Source organism: Microtus pennsylvanicus, chromosome 10 (assembly GCF_037038515.1).
Source record: "Microtus pennsylvanicus isolate mMicPen1 chromosome 10, mMicPen1.hap1, whole genome shotgun sequence".
In the NCBI taxonomy this organism is placed as follows: Eukaryota; Metazoa; Chordata; class Mammalia; order Rodentia; family Cricetidae; genus Microtus; species Microtus pennsylvanicus.
The window spans coordinates 4,125,000-4,130,662 of NC_134588.1; positions in this window are offsets into that span (position 1 = coordinate 4,125,000).

Consider the following 5,663-nt stretch of genomic DNA (forward strand, 5'->3'; position numbering starts at 1 on the left):
AGAGTCTCTAAATTTGAAAGAAAGCAAGTATATGGGAAGGTTTGGAGGGAGGAAAGGAAAGACTTTTTGAAATTGTATTTAATTACAAATAAACAATCATATTTACTGTGTGTATTCATAGAATTCAGTCAATGACTCCATAGTTCTTCCAGTTTTAGTACATGGCTGGAGTTTCAAAATTCTGAGAACAGTGTTTATTTTATTCTTCATCTGCAAGTTCTAGAATTGTTACACAAACTGAAAAAATGACTCTTCATTTTCCCTGAGTTGTAAACAAGGCTTGGGTTTCTTATTGCTTCTTTATTACTCTTTTGACAAGTGTTAACTACTTTGAGAGGAGTAGTCAGTATTTTGGGCCCTGAGGCCTAGACTGAGAAAGGGATGGTTGAAATGCTGTGCACATGAAAATGGGCACTTTAGGCCTCACTGCTACTGCCATGGTGTGGTCTGCCCTTGGACAAGAAGGGCACTTTCTGTCCTCAAAGCGCAGCCTTGACTGGCTTTGATTACTCCTCACAAAGCTGAAGTATACTCCTTTGCTGTTGCACTGTGACTCTGGCAGCATGAATGGAGACGTCATATCATAATGCTTTTAAAACAAGCAAAATAGATACTATATGTGTTTGTTGATAAAGTTACTTTCTTTGTTTCATATCTCAATTTGATATAAGCCAATACTTACATCAAATCTGGGAAAGCTCATGATTATGTTTAATGCAGTTATAAAAGGAAAAAATCAGAACTCCCTGGAAGATAAAAGCTAAAAATTCCTGGCATTTTGGTAGGAAATCAGTAAAATTAATTAAATCATTGACATTTTGGACCCAAAGTAAGCAGCTTACTTCAATCACAAAGTCTCTATTTAGTAAATATTAATGGATGCATGATAAAATAAGGGATGCAAAGAATTATAACTATGAATTGATAATTTTATAAGAAGTACAGAGAAGCAAGCAAATAGGGGTGTTTAGAAAATGGAATACAAAAGTTTGGTAATAAGACAACTTAATTGGGAATAAATTAAATCTAGAAGTAATAACCATATACTTGCATATTTTAAAAATATTGATCATCTTGTGTACTGTGAGCCTGCCTTTTATATATCTATAAGCACAGGAATTCTAATTCTTTGCTCAAATCTACATGTGCAGGCAGCTCACATCCAATTTATCCTGCAATTGGTCTTCCAGAATATGTGTGTAAATGCTGAAATGAACAAACATTCTGAAAGGGGGGCTCTGTGGGAGAAAGGAAACCCACAAGAGTTCCTTTAAAAAAGATAGCATTGTGTAATATATTGTGATGTTTCCCGTCATGAGACCATCAAGAACCTCAATGAATACTGTTTTATATCTTACCTTACTCCTTTCTTGTATTCTGCATCTCTGTACTTTCTCTGTCTTTGACTGGATTCTTTCCCATATTCTGAAGCCATTGAGTTGAACCTTTTGTCTACTTTAGGAAGTTTCTCGTTTTCTCCTGTAGAAGAAAAGGTCAAAGATGAATGAAGTCCAGTTAAGGAATATATAACCAAGTCCTAAAGAACACATGTAAACTGTGGTCATAGTGACATGGTCTCAGAACCACCTATAGGAAAATTACTCAGATGGAGTCAAGGTAACTATGTAGATGAGAGAAAAAAATTGTTCCCTAAACAAACACTGTCTTTCCTCTAGCACTTAAAGCTATTGTACAATCAGTTTAGAAAGAAAAAAGTTACTCATCATTTCTGAGCAGTGTTATTTGTCATTGTTGTTATGTAGCTAGATAAGACACTGTAAAAAATGTACATTAGAAAAACAAAAACCCAAAATAGCCAAAACACTCCTTTACAATAACGGAACTTCCAGAAGCACCACCATTCCTGAAATTAAGATCTATTACAGAGAAACAGTAATGAAAACAACTTGGTATTGGTGTAAAAACAGAGAGGTTGACAAATAGAATCTAATTGAAGACCTGGATATTGATTTACACACCAATGGACACCTGATATTTAACAAAGAAGCTAAAATTATACAATGGAAAAAAGAAAGCATCTTCAGCAAATGTTGCTGGCATAACTGGATGTCAACATGTAGAAGAATGAAAATAGATCCATATCAATTCCATGCACAAACTCAAGTCCAAATGGATTAACGACCTCAATAAAAATCTGACCGCACTGAACCTGATAGAAGAGAAAGTGGGAAGCAGTCTTCAAAGCATGAGCACAGAAGACCACTTCCTATTTATAACCCCAGTAGCACAGACACTGAGAGCAACAACAAATAAATGGGACCTCCTGAAACTGAGAAGCTTCTGTAAAGCAAAGGACACAGTCAATAAGATGAAAATGCACCCTTCTGAATAGAAAAAGATCTTCACCAACCCCCCATTAGGCAAAGGACTGATCTCCAAAATATATAAAGAAGTCAAGAAATTACACATTAAAATTCTAACCCAATTAAATTTAATTATAACCCAATTAAAAATGGGGTATAAAACTAAACAGAGAATTCTCAACAGAAGAATCTCTAATGGCCAAAAGAAACTTAAGGAAATGCCCAACATCCTTAGCTATCATGGAAACACAAATCAAAACAACTCTAAGATACCTGTCAGAAAGGCTAAGATCAAAAACACTAATGACCGCTTATTTTGGAGAGAATGTGGAATAAGGAGAATACTCTATGATATATATTTATGATACATTCCTCTTTAGTAACCATTAATTTTTTTTCTCAGCTTCAACTGCTAATTTTCTGTGATTATTTAAGTCTTTATCACCATCTAAGGTTTTGTTTATATGATCAGGTATTATCCCAACAGCTGGTCATAGACTGGAGATTTCACCTAACAATCTTTGAAAGTCCTCAAGAGTTCACAATTAATCACTCCTAATTTATGCCTTTTGGTTCTAATTTTCTGTAAACCTATTTTATAATCTAAGTAATTGAATCTCCTCTCTGTATTTTTTGGAAGAAATTTCTAATCCCCATTTAGGCAAAACTTTATTTACTTCTTCAAACATTCTTTCAAAGTATCTTCATTTGAATCAGATAGCAAAATATCATGCATATAATGTTAAATTATAGACTTAGGAAATTGCTTATGTTTTATTTCCAATGGTTGATTTATAAAGTATTGGCACAGGGTCAGACTACAGAGCATTCCTTGTGGGTATCTTCTAGTAGGCTGAGATTTATTGTTAGTAAGCACTGTGAAAGCAAATTTTTCTCTGTCCTTTCTTATAAAGGTATATTAAACAAGCAATCTTTTAAATCAATAACTATGGAGGCCATCCTTTTGATAATAGAGAAGGCAGAGGAATTCCAGACTGTAAAGGGACCATAGGTTGAATAAACTTGTTGACAACACTTAGATCTGTCACCATTCTCCATTTTCCAGGTTTCTTTTTAACAGCAAATACAGAAGAATTTCAAGGGCTAGTTGATTCTTCAATATGGTGAGCATCTAGTTGATCCTATACCAACTGTTCTAAAGCTTGCAATTTCTCTTCTGCTAAAGTCCATTTCTTAACCCATATTGGTTTTCAGTTAACCATTGTAAAGGTAGAGACATTAGTACCTCTGAATGTTTGCTAGTTGCTTTGTGTTCTTGTATAGGCTGAATGGCTGATGACTTTTGGTTATAATACCTTATAATAACCTTTCCAAAAACATGAGTTTTTGGAACTGCACAGAAATGTTAATCTGGATATTCCCTTGCTGCAACAGGTTCTGACCCCATAAATTCACTGTAATACTAGCGACATATATCTTTAGCCCGTGTTGTGCTTTGTTTCACTTGAGAAAGGGTTTCAATTTCTAGGAATTTGACATCTCTGTCTTGAAGATGGCAATTCAGATGCCAAGATTCTGGAGTAATGATACTCTCATTCCTGCCTGTGTCTTGTAATCCCTCAATTACAATTATATATATATATATTCTTCAGTGTAGTGTTTGATTAACATGGAGGAGAAGCTCCCACTGGCTTCTCTGTGATCCTTTGCTCTAGTTCTGTATGCCATCTCCTACTAAGATACTGATAAATATGTTTTGTTTAACATATTAAGAACAGTAATTTAGGACAATTAAAGCAATTCCCAGAGTTGGTACTCAAAGTACAAAGGAAGCTCAACACTTTCTGTGAGTTGCCACCTACGAACTGTGCATGCAGGACTGGCAGAAGAAGCCCCATGGGGATCACCAGCTGGAGAAGAAGCAGTGTGTAGGTCACGCATCAGATGCGGGGGCCACGAATCAAATTATCCCACACTACCTCTGAATAGGGTATATTAAAGTTTTTCTTTATTAATAGAAAAAACCCACTGAACAGGAAAGGGGTACAACATCCAGATATGGAGCATGGGAGGAGAGGGCTGAGTGGGTGGGACTGCAGATTTTTGGTGCCCCAAAGCCATACTTCAACCTGGTCCAGTCTCTCAAAGGCCATTGGCTGAAGGAAGCTCCCCATCATCTGACTCTTAGATTCTTTGCACCTTGTCATCTATGATGTTCTCAGGTCCTTGGAGGCCAGAATATATTTGTATAGTCCTTTGTTGAGTGAGCTTTGGCCCAGCATGCTACAGAATTAGTTACCTATTCTTAGCAGTTTGATTGATGAGTCTCCAACAGAGACAATTACCTCATCAACATAAGAATTTTCACCATTAATTCTGACAGAAGCAGAAATCTATATGCATTAACAGAAATCTTAAGAAGGCAATTTGACAGGCATACCACATCTGTTTGACCAATAAACAATAGCAGTATTATCCCCACAATACTAACCCAGACATGGGGTCTTATGCTGGTTTATAGTACAAAACATAGCTTCCCCTGAAATGCACGTTGATCCAGTCAGAAAGCAGTAGGTTGCACCCATCATAATTGCACCCCTATTGTACCCGCGGGCACGTCCTGCCTGTCATGTTGCTGATTGTCCATAATGAAGCACTATTGGTGACAATTTCCCTAAAACTACCTTCTGACAAGCAAAAACAAAGTAAAATGGCCAGTAGGAAATGATAGTTTTAGCTTAGTATCAGCTTGATTTCTTCAATCCTACAGCCAAAAGCATGATATAACTTGAGCAATAAGGATTCTTCATTCAATTCTTACATGGGACCAAAAGCAGTGACAAATAATCTTATGCTTGCATGGAATCAGCGACCTTCCTAGTCTACAGCTCACAGGGTTATAGTCCATAACCAGCACTGAGAGTTCTTTCCTAGGTACTTGAAAACTTACAGAGACTCTTAGGGTGCTTTCTTTCAACCACAAAAGAACACTTCATTTGAGATTCCCACTGTTGTTTTACTGGTTTTCCAGATGCTTTTTCAAATCTTTAAGACACCATAATACTGTATAATAAAACTGTTTTACAACAGTGAACAAGATCTTTGAACGTGTACTGACATTAATTTCTAGAAAGCATGAATTGATCTTGGAATTTAGAAGGAAAATAATAATAATAATAATAATGAAGATGATGATGACTATTAGCAAGATCTAATATGCTGTGGGAGGGCCTTTGCTCCTTCAGCCAATAGCTGCTGAAATACCAGCCCACTGGGGCATGGTCTATTTCTCTTTAAAAAAGAGCGGCAAGCCTCGGCTTGCTTTCTTGGTTCCCGCTCTTGCTCCAGCAACTAGACTCCTTTCCTGGCTGTACAGTG